The sequence below is a fragment of the Vanessa tameamea genome, chromosome 22, assembly GCF_037043105.1.
Source record: "Vanessa tameamea isolate UH-Manoa-2023 chromosome 22, ilVanTame1 primary haplotype, whole genome shotgun sequence".
Taxonomy (NCBI): Eukaryota; Metazoa; Arthropoda; class Insecta; order Lepidoptera; family Nymphalidae; genus Vanessa; species Vanessa tameamea.
Genome location: NC_087330.1, coordinates 8,732,810 through 8,751,039, shown reverse-complemented (window position 1 = coordinate 8,751,039; position 18,230 = coordinate 8,732,810). Strand labels below are relative to the sequence as shown.

General features: G+C 35.0%; 1 protein-coding gene and 1 non-coding gene across 2 annotated transcripts in view; both read left to right on the top strand.

The window, feature by feature from the left end:
- LOC113400677 (allatostatin-A) overlaps window positions 1–18,230 on the top strand; it is a 241,578-nt gene that overhangs the window by 35,237 nt on the left and 188,111 nt on the right. The window lies entirely within an intron of this gene.
- LOC113400720 (U12 minor spliceosomal RNA) lies at window positions 13,225–13,372 on the top strand. The gene has a single exon (XR_003369085.1). It is a non-coding gene; the product is annotated as a U12 minor spliceosomal RNA (small nuclear RNA).

Below are 18,230 nucleotides of genomic sequence, written 5' to 3'. Positions count from 1 at the left end.
GCGCCGTTGCTCCACTCCCATCGAACCAACCAGTCCTAATTCCTCCAGTTGAGGAAGTAGAAAGACGTTGAGCGACTCTGTACTGTTTGCCTTTCACGAGTTTGTTTTGTTTGGCGATTTTGAAAAGGGTTCGATGACGTTTCATCACCAGAAACGAATGATTACACAACATATTCGAGATAAGCATTCTTGAGGTCTAAAGCTATTCATGTCTTATTATTTTTTTTTTTTTATCTATTGACAAAAATGTCAAAGTGCCATTTGAAAAACTTGTAGCATTTTCCGATAGGGTGATGACGTTTGCGCCATCAAGTATCTATATACAACATAATTTAAATTGACAGGGTGGACTCGTCATACTGTATTTTGATATATTTATCTAATTTATAATTACTTTGTTCCAACTGGAATCACTAAACGAACACAGCCATTGGAATTATATAGGAGTAATGTGAAATATAATCAAACTAATATCTTGTTTAATTTTGCTAAGTAACAATGAATCTTGCTAACTTCCATTGTTAAATAAATTTAAAAAAAGAACACGTCTTTTTGACATAGATATTTTTATATATGAACAAACACATATTAGAGCGTATACCGCAAAAACTTGACATAAATTCTAGCTATCTTAATGTCTGGCGTGTGGCGCCCTGTCAACTGCGCCGCGCCAAGTTCTCTGCGTTACGATCTGTCCGTTCGGTAGAACATTTTCAATTTATATAATGTGCGGTTTTGATGGATATAAATCTTTCATACATTTATCTAAAATAACAAGACCTGACTGACTGATTCATCATCGCCGAGCGTAAACTATTAAAGTCAGGGCCTTGAAATTTGGTAAGTAGGGTCGTTTTATTGAGTGGACACCCACTAAGAAAGGAATTTTGAAAATTCAACCCCTAAGGGGGTGAAATAGGGGTTGAACGTTTGTCTGGAAGTTCGTAATTTTTTAAGTTAGGAACATGAAACTTCATTTTTGGGATACTGATTAAAAATAAGTAAATATATATATTAGCATTTCTGGATATACTACATCTAGGGGGTTGAAATAAGGGTTGAAAGTGAGTATGGAAGTCCGTAATTTTTTAAGGTAGAAACATGAAGATTTACTTTTAAGATACTGGTTAAAAATGAGTAGATACGTATTTAAGCGTTTCTTGATATTCAGCCTCTGCGGGGTGAAATAAGGGTTGAATATTTTTGGGCTACTAATTAGAAATGATTATACATGTATTTAAGCGTTTCTGCATATTCTACCCCTAGGGGTTGATATTTCTTCTGTAGGTTAGTCTGGAAATCAGTCATTTTTAAAGTTATAAGCATTAAAATTTTTTGGTGAGATACTGATGAGAAATTATTAGATATGTATTTAAGCGTTTCTGGATATTCTAACCCTAAGGGTTGAAATAGTGGTTGAAATTTCGTACATAGGTTAGTCTTGAAGCACGTCGTTTTTTATGTTAAAAGTATGGTGCGCCAATAATGTCACTGAGGAATTTAAGACCTCAAAAATTATGCAACGGCACCAGATTTATAGTAAGGGTTCTCTATCGTAATGTCATAGGTTACAGTTACCACTGGATGTACTAAAAGGGAAATAGTGTATATTCCACGAATATCTTTGATACCATCAGAATACCTCTTTAATTTCAAGAAAGTACAGTTCGCGCTTAAAGTATGCTTCACCATGACTATTAATAAAGCACAAGGTCAAATTTCTAAAATGGCCGGAGTAGATATAAGAGAAGACTGTTTTTCGCACGGACAGCTCTAAATAGCCTGGTCGAGAGTGAGCTCTGTAAGCAGTCTGGTGTATCTAGCCCACGAAAGTCGAACCACAAATGAGGTCTTAAATTAACGTAATACTTTAAATGATTCTGTAATATAATCAATTTCCACGCGAGCAAAGCCGCGGGCGACAGCTAGTATTTATATATTTTTCCTTGCATTGGTCTAATATGTAATACACAAGGCAAGACTTTATAATTAGGATATAAGCACGTTGCTTGCTTGCTTGCGTTGTTTATATTTATCTATACTTTAAATTTTTTATTTAAGATTGTTGATTTGAACAAACAAATCAAGTGCCTGTCGTGACCGAACTTCGATTAAGGGAACTTTATTATTTATGTTTCACTGAAGTTTATTTTCACTTCAAAACTACATGTACTATATATAACATCTACTTAAAAGAATATTATACTCGTTGACGCCCGCGGTTTCGCTCGCGTTTTAGATTTTCGTCGTCAGTTGTTAGGCAAAAAAGTAGCCTTTTAATTTTAATAAAATTAGGTTTGGTTGTTTTACTGTGAAAGTGCAACAGATATACAGAGTTATTTCCGCGTTTATAATATTAACATTGCATTACAAGTGCTGACAGCGGCTTCGTCCTCATTTTTGGGCGTTGGAGTGTCAGGTGTTAGATACCCTGTGTAATTTTTTGTGCACCTAACGACATGTATATAATTTTATATCATTCAATATCAAAGGTTAAGTAGTTCAAATCTGAAAGAGTTACGAACAAAAAATCTTATTTTCGTAATTATAATATTAGTTAAAATTATTAAGAGTACCATTATTATCTCAATAGTTTAGCAAAGAGTAATAAACGAATAAAACAATCTATATAACATTATATTAAACGCAACCAAACTTTACAGAGAATTCGTGTAGTAATCAAAATGGCGTCGTGAATGTATCACATAAGCAATGTCGGAACTTAATGCGCTCAGCTTGAACCTACATTAACCACTTGTAATGTTGAATGTATATTCCTTTCAAATACTTTATTCTAAGCTGTAAGTATCTTTGCTTATCCTCTACTTGGAAAATTGCTGCTTTAAGATTTTAAATCATCATTCAATCAAGATTGGTTTACTTTAGAATTTATTTTAAATATTTAAAAAAGTTAACGGTAGTTGTTTCAGCCTCAGGAGACAGCGTAAAAATTATGTGTGTGCTTTTTTTATTTGGTCGTGATTGAAATAGTCCAGTTGAGGTGGCATAGTGGCTCGAACTGGGTTCAAACAAAGGTAAGCATCATTGGAGCGGCGTGGTGGAATAAACTCAAAACAATCTCCTCCATGCGAGAGGAGGGCTTAGCCCAGGAGAACATTTACATAGATATACATTGAAAAAGTTCAAACTAAAGCATAATATATTATTTTCTAAAAAGACTAAATTCTAAAGTTTATTTTTATTTTCATTGGAGTATTGAGTTATCACTAAGGGAGTCTTCGGCTTATTTTTGCAAAATATTTTTTAACGATTTTGTTTCGTAATCGATACACGAAAATCGCAATGCATTCCCGCTGTCGTAAAAAACAGTTCCCCTTAAAAAATCTGTGAATCACGAGACGTTGTGTTGAACAGACCTGTGACAATTTTCTCCGCAAATACATGGTGTATTATGAGGTTTCGCGGTGTATTACTCAGTAACTTAAAGAGTGTAAAAAAAATGAGTCCAACAATGGGACACTTACGTGCTGCCACATATAAACTACATAATATTTTTAATATAATAAATTTATTATAAATACCAAATTAAATCTCAAACTAGTTAAGTTATTTAATACTAAACAAAAAACCACCAAGAATACTATAAGACAAGAAAACGAATAAAATGTTTGATACGGCGTGAAATAGAACTGCCTAGACTTGTCTAATATCCTCTCGTCTGTCTCGAGACTTGAGTTGTATGTATTTGTATGTATACGTAACGAACTCGGAGAGAACTGCGAGGCGAATTATGCAGGTATTTATGCATGCTGTATCTGCACGTATGTACAAGGCTTAATATCGTTGCTATGTATGAATTATCTTTAAATATATAATACTAATGTTATAAATGTTAGTTTGAGTCCCGGAGAAGGACGAACGCCACTTTTTTTATTCCACCCACTAGGGAATGAAATGAGGGGGGCGGTTTGTGTGCTGTAGGTTTTATAAATTTCACGCTGGTACAGTCGCAGGTATTACATTAACAGCCCGTAAATTTCCCACTACTGGGCTAAGGCCTAAGGCAAATTAAGCATATAAAATTCAGTGGTGCTTGTTTGGATTTGAATCCGTAATCTTCGGTCAAGATGCACGCGTTCTAACCACTGGGCCATCACTGCTTAGGTAGAACCTATATATATTTTAATTGCGTAAGTAACTCCGTCTGTTACGCTTTTATGGCCAAACGACTAAACTGAATTTGAAAATTTTGGTATGAAGCAAACTCCAAGGAGACATAGGCTAACTTTTATTATTATAACACTTGACGACTAACCTACAAAACGCGAGCGATGCTCGGGACGACTACTCGTTTAATTTAATTAGATTTTCAGATCGCTAATGTCTTGCTTTATAAATTGGAACAATATTAAAATATAAAACCTATATATACAAAAAAGATAAGTAAGTATGTTTATATATTGTAATTGAATGTTATGCCTAAATTTAATTTAATTCATAAATATATAATTAAAGGGGGGTTTTACAATATCGTGAAGTTATAAATGGTAGGTTCAGATATTCTATAAATAGAACTGGGTCAAAAACTCTTCAGTTCTTTACCAAATTAGCTTTGTTTAGACTACGAATCCGGCAATTGCTTCCATGGTTTTAAAAACTATATTTAAATTGATGTACAAAAAATTTATAATTCAAAGAAGACATTGGTTTCCTTTCGATAAGAGGGCCTTTAGTGTAGTTAACTGTTATTGCCGTGCGATGTTGTTTTTGATACAAAGCATATCTGTATATTATATATTGATCGGCTGTCTATATATATGTCGGAGAAAAACATCACTAGGTACGTCCTCCTCGACATCATCATAAGTGGTCGCAGTTGAGGGCGTCATCGGGATTGAATGCGAGCACAAAACAGAGGATTGACTGTTTCGTACAATTTAATTAGAGTTTCAAAATGTTCAATGAATTCACAACTATTATTTCACATGCTAATATAAAACAAAAATTCCAATCGACTTCGAGTATATGTAAGCGAAATACTACTGATTGACTGATCACGAGAACTCCAGGAGAAACTACAGGTCCAGACAGGCCAATTTGCATAGTTATTCATTTCGTAACGTCAAACGTCATTTACTAGGAAAAGATTATTAGAAATTTATTGAAGAACTTCAGGGGGCGAAATGGGAGGGGTTAATTTGTATGACTATTACTCGTACAAAGTTAAATATCTCGCTACTAAGTAATGGTCGCTTCTTATCTTAAAGATCCTTGCAGCTTTTTCTACATCGTTTGAGTATGGCGTGAACACGTGTGGTTTCTTATAATTTTTGTTATCAACATCGTTACAGATTTTTTTTGTACAATTTATTAACCTTATACTATAGCCACAAATAAAAATAATGTTGTAAATGTATGGTACATGTAGACATGTGCGTGTGAGTCTATTTTATGATATCGTATGTATGTTATTAACCGATATATTTTATTCGAAACATATTAATCTTTAAGAATTTTTTCCTTCGCCGTTCACGATGCATAATAAACTCTAACGAGGTCCATGAAAGCCTAGTGTTTTCCGCGGTTTTCAATTCGCATTCTAGGATTTCTATACATATATAATTAGTTATCCCGTTGTAACTTCGTATGGGTGAATAATAATATTATTAGCGATCCACCCAGGCTGCGAATGTATTAATAAAGAACATGATGTGATATATTTTTAAAGAGTAAGTTAAAAATAACTGTTTATAAAATAAAAATATCGCGAGATAATATTTATTATACCCATGCGATGTCGCGACGCGGAACTAGTGTCTATATACAGTGTAACTACAAGTCAAGCGAAATTTTAACAAGGAAAAACTATAAATCTTTCATATGTCTCCACACAAACATTTATATTATGAACTCTATGTATATAGTAATAAGGATTACGAGCTAGAAATAGCAATAGAATTCTTTAAATAGAAAAGTTATCCGCTAACTCCTCGCTAAGAATCAATTGAAGAAGGCTCCTATGTCCAAATTTTCCGGTCGACTGTCCCCCGAGGCGAGAGGTGCATCGGAATCAAACACGCGATCAGGGATATACGTTTAGTGATGGGAATTATTGAAATTATACTATCGATAAAAATATTACATGTATTTGTCCACAAATTAAAATTCTCTCTGTATGATATCACGTGATGGAAATCGGACAATATAGACAAAATTCACCGTTAGTAAGACATTGTGTAAGTCTATCACTTACTAATCACCTACTCTAAACTATAACAATACTTTGTAACCGAGCCAGTATGATTCCAAGCGTAGAAGATGAATTAATGCTTGGATATAGAATCATAACTTTGTCAAAGAGACGTTTTAACATTTTGACGTTTTGTTAACGAAACATTTAAATTATTACCCAACATATGTAATAAGCATTAAAATATCGGGATCAAATCTCACTCATAAACTCATAAAAGTCATAGCGACTCCATAGCACCTTGGGAACTAGACATGTTATGTCCCTTGTGGCTGTAATTATAATTTGTAGCTCACCCTTCCAATAGAATCAAAACAATACTAAGTTTTGCTTGGCAGTAATAAATATGATGAATAGGTGCTATCCACCAAGAAGGGCTCGCACCTTATTGCACAGTATTGTTTAAAAATCAAGATCGATATACATTTCTTGTGATCACGCACATCCCTACGCCTGCTAACCGCAGTGCGCCGTGCCTCGGAGCACAGCTAATGTTAACGAAACTGCGAAGTTAATGGCATGTTTTCGTGTTTATTCACAAGAAAAACTAGCATCGAAGTTTTGTAGTGCGATTGAGAATGATTCTGAGTTCAACCGGCTATACATGCGAGGAATGTAAAAGTTGGGTATTGTTAGTCTGCTTAGATTTATATTTTAATATATTACTTATTCTAGAATGCTCTTCTAACGACTACTGAAGTCATATTAAAGGATTAGATTAAATGAAAGGCATCACTAACACAATATCGATTTGAATAAGAAAAAAAAAAATTATAGTCGATTGAATATATCTAAAATAATCAATTGTAAACCGACAAGATTCTGTGTTATCTAATGTTAGCATGTATTTTAAAAAGCAGAGTTAGAACTAGTGCGGCAAAGTCCAAACCAAATGGCAACTAATCCAGCAATAGTCAGTACAGCGATCCTGGCGGAGCTCGGTTAATATTTCATCAAAGCGTACATTCACCGTAAAGGGAATATTCTAATCTAAATTATCATTATACTATTGAACCAGACTATGCGTTTAGTTACACAAGCTATACGAGAATTATGACTATTTTTGTTACACGTATAATTCAATATGGCGTTCCAGTTTGGCTCAGGTATTTACTCCCCAATAATATTTTAAACACAGTACTCTATTATAGGTTTTACGTATAACGGTGTCTAAAAATATTATAGGTATTATCCTATTCCAATGGAAGTAGGCAAAAAGATAAATAAATCTTAGTTTTACGTATTTCATGCGATTCGCTAATAAGACAGCGATGTTGTGCAGTACTAAGTTTTTGATTAATATATCTTTATTTATAATACAACACTATGCAATATATGATAATGTAAAATAAACTTTAATGAAAGTTTATGAAGATTGCATAATCTGCGGAATTTCATTATAGAATAGAACATTTTTGCGGAATTCGTACCTTGGTGTTATTATTTATCTGTGATAGGAATATCTTCCCCGTAAAAATACGAACAGATTATTTAAATAATAAAAAAAAAAATAAGTTTTAGCCTATAAATGCCCCAGTAATGGGGCAATAATCTCTTTTTGGAAAGCTTGATGCTAGCTTTACAGCACTACCCCAACACGGATTGGTAGATTTCTCACGATATTTATTTCGTCGCCTAGCACGAAATGAATTATAAAAAAAAAATTCAGCACTTTTTGAACCAGATATTAACGATTACGATGTCATCACGAGAAAACGGGCTGAGTCTTCGCATGACTTGTATATGACGTTTATATATTAATCTCGTAAACAGTTATTTACTACACATTAAATACTCATAAAATAACCAATTACGGAGGATTATCTATAAAAACAGACTTATATGATGAAGATCACCGAACCCTTGTAAACATTTTACTTTAAGGCCGTTAATTACATCGGGATGACATAAATGACTTCCTATAATATACAGTGATGTTCCGCGGCGTTCCTTGACTTTCAAATAGATAATAACCTGCTCGAAAAAATTGTTACCTTGTTATTATATACATAATCCCTTGTGGGGCAGTTTGGGCGTTAAGTTGATTGTGAGCAACAGCTATGGGGCTCTGATAATGTGTTATATTAATGATTAAATTTATTTCTAGTATTTGTTATCGTCGTATACCTTGTCTACTGTGGCTTGATTCAAATAAGTATGTTTAGTTAATAGGTACAGACCTGTGAGCGAGGCATAAGTAAACTATAGTCAAAATTAACGTTTGGTACTTTATATATAGTCTTAAGTGAATATAATAAGACAGTTAGATACTAGATAGAGTTTGTTTCTGTACAGAAGCGATACACGATCCTTTTATGAACGTAATGGCTGTAAAACTCAAACGTTTTTAGCAATTTGGGAACTGTGATCGTATATTTCTAATTCCATTTTTAAATTTTACAAACACACTTCAGTTATTACTGACCGACCAATGAAAGCCAATAGTATTTATTAATTATGCGAGAACAAACAAACAAGCTATCTATATTGACTGTTTACACTATGAATGCCCTGCTGATTGTATCTGACGCGATACACACAGTTTTATAAAACGCTGAACATCTAAAAGTTCAACATCAATTTAATTATGATAATTTTGTTTACATTTACATTACATTAGCAGCCTGCAAATTTCCCACTGCTGGGCTAAGGCCTCCTCTCCCTTTGAGGAGAAGGTTTGGAGCATATAACATACCCCCGAGCACGAGATGAATTATACATACAAATTAAGCACATGAAAATTCAGTGGTGCATGCCTGGGTTTGAACCCAAAATCATCGGTTAAAATGCACGCGTTCTAACCACTGGTCCATCTCGGATAATTTTGTATTTAGACTAATATAGTGTTAACATTTCTTTTTCAACTTATCAGTAAAATATTAACGTAACATATATATTTTTTTCTATTTTAAGATTGTCTGGTCTACAAGCAATTATTGTTATTTATTAAAATACATTATTAATAATTATATCTACTCATAATTAATTTGATTAATGTAATTCTATTGTCTTGTGTCACTTATATTTTATTTATTTTGTTAATTTTACAATCAATTATATTAGATCATTCGAAACAATAATTAAAATCCTGTGCGTAATTGTTGTGTTCTTTATTGTCGTATGCCTCCATAAAATGGGGGTTATTAATAACTTGGCGGCTTAAATCACGCGTGGGGGCATAATTAAATGTTAAATCATTTTTATTCACACGGTCCGGGGCTGTTTCTTGGTGTAGTTTTTGATTAATGGGGCATGACGGGTCTTGGGACGATATAATAAGTGCTTTTTGAACGTGGGGTTTGCCTTCGATAACATATTTGAATCGTTATATCTTAAATAAAAATTGGCTTCTATTTTATTTTGCAAAGAAAATAGTGGCGTAATATTTAATCGGATTTTTTAAACTGAACTTATACTAAAATAAAATAAAAGCACACTGTGTCTGTGAGTTTTTAAATCATTATATACTCCACGTCAATTCAAATAAATATATATGTATGTATGTATGTTATGAGAGTTAAAAACATTACATACAATAACAATTTTTAATTCATATTCGTATATATTTAAGGACTTAATGTTAATAATTCTTATGTACGTAAAGCTGTTTACTTAATATTCAAAAAATTAAGGGAATTCAGAAAATATGAAAATTGAAAAAAAATGTTTTCATAATTTTCCTCGTATCATATCATAATGAATAATAAAATTATTGGATTATATTTTTCACTGAATAATAAAATACTGTACTGCTGCTGTGAAGAAAAACATCGTGAGGAAACCTGCATGTTTCTAATTCAATTAAATACTGCCATGTGTAACCAACCCGCAATAGAGCAAAGTGGTGGAAAGAGCTCCAAGAACTACTCAAAAGGGAGAGAAGCCTTTAGCCCAGCAGTGGGACATTTACAGGCTGTTGCTTTTTACTTTACTGCTGTTATTATGTCCTGAGATAGTTTTATATGTATTTTATACATATTAACATTATATAAAAAATCGATTAAGCCTTCGAGGAGATTGTTTCCGCCGCCTAGTATTTTTTTTAATTATCTCAGACACGCGTTACTTATTGGTCTGAAAATTTCAGGATCTCGGATCTTCAAAGTAGCAAAAAAACATTCCCCGGGGGCAATTTCACCATGCTTATCCCCTATTCTTGCTTATTCTACAACAGACCGATTAATCAGGGAAACAACTGAGTCAACATTACCTCTAACAGCTCACAGTCAGTTCTTTGTGTCTGATTAAGCCTAGGTTTATATGGACAGTTAATTAGTACATTAACAAATAATTACCTTTTTAAAAAAAAATATTCAATCCTTAAACGATCTTAATTAACACAAACTGATACAAATACATACTCACACACACATATATATATTTGCAAACGCGTGCACACAAATATAATACAATATATATTCAATACAAAAATGACGTATTCATTTAAAAACAGGCAAAACATTTACGTCTTTACAAAATGAATGCGGTTAATCAGTGGTGGTCAACTATGCCAAACCGCGCTCAATACGGGCCACACTTATCGAGGTTCAATTTCGTTAATATTTCGTTTACATGGATCTGAATATTTAATCAGTGGTTTCTTAAAAACTGCAAGATTTTTAGATTTAATACGATTTTTAAGTAGTCAAATAGTGCAATAAGACTAATATGTAATACGGCTATTTAAGATGAGATGATCCAAATGTGAGTGGCAAATTGGCATACCATTCTGCACTGAAGATAATTAGAACTGCGAGGCATCGAAAATATCTGCATCCGTACGTAATTGACATACTTAAAACACGTACGAAACGATTAATTATTTCCTCGTTTCTGATATGCACCGCTAAGGTATGGAATACCCTCCGTATTTCCCACCACCTACTATATAGGTACCTTCAAATGTTGAGTGAATAGGCATCTTCTAGGCATGCTCGCTCCGCCTTAGGCTGTATCATTACTTTCCAACAGATATGAGAACAGTCAAGCACTAGTTTATATATTTAAAAAAAAAATGCCTGACCATTTTTGGCAATTTAGACAGCACTCTCAATAGAAGCTGACTGCGCTTGAAATACTTCAAGTTTTTATTCGAACTAATGTCATAATTAATGACTGACTAATATAAGAAATTTTCAATAATTGTCTCGTCCGCCTGGAAAATTACATTCTTATAATTCTAAGTTTACATGTCAAAAGTTATTGTATTTGTTCTACGATTGTGACGAAATATTTAGTCACGAGACGGTTCCATGTAAGCCGCGCGCCATCAGCCTATCAAACAGCAGTGCTCAAAGTTTACGAACGGATTTCTTGATAAGCCCTATCACAACTGGCCCTATTAGACCAGCCTTACTTCTGAGTATATCAGGAGTGTTTATTCGAACCATCTTTTTATGATTCTAGATTAAGATATTTTTTTTTATATACATATATTAATAAAAAGCAGGCAGTATAGTACGCAACGAAAATTCCAGATGTTCGTATTTTTTTGTTAGAATTTCAGTTTAAAAGTTACATCGATTACGACGAGCAGAATCGATTGATAATTTTGATGTCTGTTTCTTTTTTTTAATCAATCAATAAGCATGTGTAATTCTTCTTTATGAATAAAGACTTAGTCATCTGCTTTGACATTAACATTGGCAATTGAATTTTGAAGACGTACCACGGGTAGCATGGATGGCGCACGAGACACATTCTAGCTGGCATTGAAACACATTTGTGTTACATAAGTCGCAACTAAATTAAGGCTAAACTAAATTGATCATGTAAAAAATCCGTATGACAACGTCAAGTGTAGTCTAATCCCAGCATCGCATTAAGGCTGAGTCCGCACTCTGGATTCCCATCGCCTTATTATTTTCCCGGCGTAAATCCTCACTGCGCTACGTCAAAATGATATCAACCAAAGTTTATTTAACTAGGCAAACTTTAAAACGCGAGCGTTTGATTACAAGTGTTACATAATTGCGAATATAAAACCAAGCGGTTTCCACAGTGCGGGCTAACGTTAAGCGGTTGAAGGCACGTCAGTTTACTAGCGAAAATTGTTTGCTGAAATATTTTATCCTACATATTTTGTTAATTGGACAAACAGAATTTTGTCAAGTGTAACTCTATAAAGAAAATGTATGAACAAGGATATCTGTTGTGTTTTTAAGTTCTACATATAGGTAGACGCACGATCAAATGGACCACTTTATGGTAAGCTGTCTAGACCGTACCATACAAAAACATTGGCTTGTGAATTTGGTTAGTCTCTTTTGAGAGTCAAAATCAAATCGAGTATATGGTTATGAGAAACCAGCCAACTTCGCAGAACATAATATAGTGCACAAGCGCGAGCCCACACAGGTGCACACTTTATTCCCCCACTCAGACCGGTAGGACGACAAACCTGACCCGACCTAAAAGAGTTTTATGTATTTTCCGTGGCACGGCAAATAGTCCCAACTTCCAGGTTCGGAATGTTGCTGATATTTTTTGACAGAAAACTAAAATATCTTTAATCTGCCCGACCTTGGTTTCGTGTCCATGACCTCGGGATTGCTGCCTTAAATCTAGCCACTAGTGACTAGACCAACGAGGCACGAAGCACTAATATTGACCTGAATATATTTATACAATCAAACCTATATCTCATTTTAATCTATTAATTAGAAGATATTCTAACTCTCTATTTTTACTTTTAAAAATTGAAATTTATATATGACCCCTTTTCTCGAGTCGATGGTAGCCTCTACATCTAATCACACGATAAACGACTCTATTTACAAATAACTCAATTAGTAGAGTCATAATCGACCAACATTCTTTAATTATGAATTTGTACTATCATTATTTACTTATTTCCCCACGGAAAATAACATCATTAAATATTTACAACTATACAATAAGCAATTTTAACGTTTACTAAATCCGCCACTAGATGGCGCTGTACCCTTTTCTACATCGCGCTATGGTTCTGTTCTCCGCGAACTGTATAGCAAAAGCGTTGCGGTGCGATATTCGTGCCTCAATCAATTGAGTAAGGAAATTATTGGGCCTTGGTAACTCTAGGCTATGTCCTATTGGGCGATTGTATTTTTGTAGGGTACAGGTCGTCCCTTTGAGTCGCGGGCCTACTTTGTCCGCGATTCAGGTGAAGCGATCTGCCCTTTGTAATACATTTAATAATCAATAGTGTTTAATAACTAATCAGTTACTAATAGAACTAAGTTAATACTCAATAAATATTACGTAGTATGTTATAATATGATATTGTATTTGTAGTATGCGTTGTAAAATTTGATTGTGTTGATTGTTGAGTATTTTATAAGTAAATTGACCTGTATTTACATGACTGTTAGACCGTAAAAATGTTAACAGAATCAATCATTTACGTAGTAGTTTATATATATACATATATATATATATATATATGTCGCAGCGTCAGATAATTAAATACTTTGATTGTAATCTCTAAGTTTTGAGATTTGATTCTGGATGGCCAGTGAAGTCAATAACTCTTTGTAACGTTGGAAAAACATAAAATGTCAGTTGTCAAGAAGGAGAAGACAGATGTGGTCGCGGCCAATGAAATATTGTAAAAATCAATATACGATAATCCAGCTATCGATTTGTTGTATTATTTGTGAATATGTATGACGAAGATGATGACCCCGAACCAAACAATATTGCCGGCTCGCCGTTATCAGAAGTGGGATGTAAGCCACCTCACCAGCTGCAGCCTACCACGAATGGTAACAAAGACAGACGGAAATCATTATTGGAACAGCAAAATCGAAACTATTGCTCTAATTCAAGCTATGAAAGCATCGACGTCAAGCGGTCGTGTCCATCTCCCTACGTTTGATCCCGAGAAGACAAGTGTAGACGCCCGTGCTTGGTTATCAACCGCAGACATATGTATGGCTGATCAACCGCTATCTGGAGCATCATTAATGATAGGTCTCAGCAATGTATTGAAAGGACAGGCATCGGCTTGGCTGCCCCGGGTATCTTTTCCCGTTATGACATGGAAGGATTTCCAAGAGGTTTTCACCACTCGCTATAATACATCAGAGACGGCTGCCTTAACGCTCATCAATCTTTACAACAGCTTGCCAAAAGAAGGAAGGGTAACCGTCCTACCGGGACAATTCACGGAGAAGTATAAAAAAAGGCCACGACATCTTAGAAAACGACTGCTTCGAACATAATTTGCTACAACTGCCGGGGCACGGGAAACTATGCATCGAGATATCCTCAACCTACCAACACGGACGCAGGTTCAACTGCCTCTTCCACAACTATCAAGCTGGTAGATCGGCGAGTAGATGTCTGCGTCATCAGAACCCTGGAACACTCCGGTGAGCTCTATTCATTTTGTTTTGACTCAGGGACAGAGTGCTCACTTATTAAGGAAACAATATAATTGAATTTTTGTGGTGAATGAATTTCTAGTTTGGGTAGAATGACCGGTAATTGGGCAAGCTAGCGTTTATAGTACCTCGCAAATTAAGACCGTAGTTAATATTGATAACAACGTTATTAATATTCTGTTTCATGTCTTACCAGATCAGTTTTTGTTACATGATATTATGATTGGACAAGAAGTGTTAGTTCAAGAATTAGAAATTCATGTCACTCTCGATATAGTGACATTGTGTAAAACTTCAGTTATTAACGCATGTATTGCATTATCTAGTAATATTAATTTTAAGAATATCGTTACAGACGTTCCCTTGCAGTTTAAATCTAAGTTGATTCATATTCATATCAGATAGTGACTAGATCGAGTCGAATCTTTAATTATTTTGTTTACTAGACAATAGGTTGTTCGTACAAAGTACAGTCGGGGTAAGAAAAAGGTTCGTCAGCTTAAGATCTATTTTCGTGTGTTCAGTATGAGTGATAACCTGCTTTACCGATTGAGTATAACATATTGAGTCGCAATGTCATTATAAGTCGCATCTAGCAAAGAGTTTAAAAGCTATAATAATAATAACAGAAGCCGTCAATCGGTATGGTAATTACCAACTTTTCACGAAACCTCATAGTCCTTCGTGAATGCTCGTGTAACATCAGAGATTAGGACATTGTCTTGTCTCTTATAAAAGAGAGAGCTTGTTATTATTTCACGTAAAATTTACTAAACGAATTTGGACAAAATTTTGCACACAGATAGAATATGTACTGGAATAACATATTGGATACTTTTAATGCCGGGAAAACATAAAATCTTTGGGAACGCTGGTGAAACCGCAGGACGGAAGTAGTAAATAAAATAGTAAAAATAGATAGTAATTATGGTAAAATTTATTAATTTAAACAAATTTATTTATTTTATTAAAAATCGAGTATATCCGCCATCCGTATCAATCACAGCTTGTAGTCGCTGTCGCATTGATCCAAAAAGGCGAGAGCATATGTCGGTTCTTCTGAAGTCCTCCCAGACACTTCGGCAATGTTCTACGGCAGCTGCTTTGGTTCTATCGTTATTATTTATCCACCGCTGCACCATCAAACCCCATAGATTTTTGATAGGGTATATCCGCTGCTTTTGCAGGCCAAGGAATCACCATCACTTCCCGGTGCCGATGAAACCACTTATCACACGTCAAGTCACTACATTAACCGTCACTTAAAATAGCGGCCGAATAATACTACAAGAGTTTTATTTCTAAGATTGCAAGTATTGCAAGAAATTTATGACAATGACAGACTTTGACAATTCAGTAGAAGATATCATATCTAATTTAAATCTTGTAATGACTAATTAGGACATAAAAAAAAGTTTTTATGTTGATCTGACACTAGACGTAGTCCAAAGATGTAACATTATTTTGAACCAAGTTATCATACTATGTTAGTTTAATTTTATATGCAGTTGTCTGTTTAGATTCAAAAGGTACTAAGAGTTTATGACTTGATAAAGGAATGAATTTGAAAACTGACGAGGGTTTTCTTACTCTGACTGTACATATGCCGCTGGTTAAGCGATGCCGCTGGTTAAGCGATGCCGCTGGTTAAGCGATGCCGCTGGTTAAGCGATGCCGCTGGTTAAGCGATGCCGCTGGTTAAGCGATGCCGCTGGTTAAGCGATGCCGCTGGTTAAGCGATGCCGCTGGTTAAGCGATGCCGCTGGTTAAGCGATGCCGCTGGTTAAGCGATGCCGCTGGTTAAGCGATGCCGCTGGTTAAGCGATGCCGCTGGTTAAGCGATGCCGCTGGTTAAGCGATGCCGCTGGTTAAGCGATGCCGCTGGTTAAGCGATGCCGCTGGTTAAGCGATGCCGCTGGTTAAGCGATGCCGCTGGTTAAGCGATGCCGCTGGTTAAGCGATGCCGCTGGTTAAGCGATGCCGCTGGTTAAGCGATGCCGCTGGTTAAGCGATGTCGCTGTTTAAGCGATGCCGCTGGTTAAGCGATGCCGCTGGTTAAGCGAAGCCGCTGGTTAAGCGATGCCGCTGGTTAAGCGAAGCCGCTGGTTAAGCGATGCCGCTGGTTAAGCGAAGCCGCTGGTTAAGCGATGCCGCTGGTTAAGCGAAGCCGCTGGTTAAGCGATGATTGTAACTGACCCCATTGGTCAGGTATGGCCGAGATAGTGGATATGTACCTCAAATTATTTCTATTTCAGATATACCACACGAGGACGTGTGAGGCGCAGGACGGCCGTGTCGCAGCGTCAGATAATTAAATACTTTGATTGTAATCTCTAAGTTTTGAGATTTGATTCTGGATGGCCAGTGAAGTCAATAACTCTTTGTAACGTTGGAAAAACATAAAATGTCAGTTGTCAAGAAGGAGAAGACAGATGTGGTCGCGGCCAATGAAATATTGTAAAAATCAATATACGATAATCCAGCTATCGATTTGTTGTATTATTTGTGAATATGTATGACGAAGATGATGACCCCGAACCAAACAATATTGCCGGCTCGCCGTTATATATATATATTTATCTTCTGTATGTTTCTCTATAAGTGAACTGCTAAATGTGTGATCGGTTTCTATGTTTTTTTTATACATGTAGTTCAGTCCCAGGTAGGTGGCGCTGCGATCGGGAATTAAATAAAACTCTTATTTCACCCGACGAAGTCAAGACGGGCAGCTAGTCTAAATATTAATCAATAAAAACATTGTTTGTTTGTTCCGAATTTCCGATGTTATTAATAGAAAAGCCGTAACGTAACTAATAAGTTTAAATATTCTCAGCAAATGTATTTTTTTTATATTGTATGCAATTTAATATATTATATTTATATGTTTATTATTTTCCCCGAGAGTTTTGTTACGCCCTTTGACGTCAACTGAGCGAATTTTTCTGATACTTCTTTGTTGTGGTAGGTTAGTATTACTGGGTAGGTACAACCTGCTTATCAGATATTCTGGCGCCAAACTGCAATAGTTAATATACTCGTGTTCCAGTGTGTAAGGCGAGCCAGTCTAACTACAGGCACAAGGCAGGTATAACATCTTAGCTCCTAAAATTGGTGACACATTGGCGATGTACGAAATGTTTTATATTTTTACCGAGCTAATGCCTATGACTGGTGGTGACCGCTTACCAACAGGTGGCCCATTTTTCCGCCACTGTCACTAAAAAAGTGATTTTAATTTAAAAAAAAACCGAATTTATTTCCGTTTACAGAAAATCGACTAAAATTAAAAGATTATATCAAAATTAAGTATTGATACATATTATTTACTGCCAAAGTAGAATGTATGTCTATGTAGTGACGTTGCTATGTGTAGCAATATGCTATAATTTTATTATATATTTATGACGGTATCGTACACATAAAAATAGATTTTTGTATATCTGTACGAAGCTTAATTGCAGGAGTAAATAAGAATATTAGTAGTTCCTTAAAATAGGATATTGCTACTATTATTTAAAAAAATCTATATTTTTCAACCGATCGCCAGGACGATATAAAAAAAATTATAGGTGACACTAGCTCAGTAAACAACGATTTTAAAGTATAGACAACAAATATATCTTACGTAAGTATATTGCAAGAATGCAATGCAA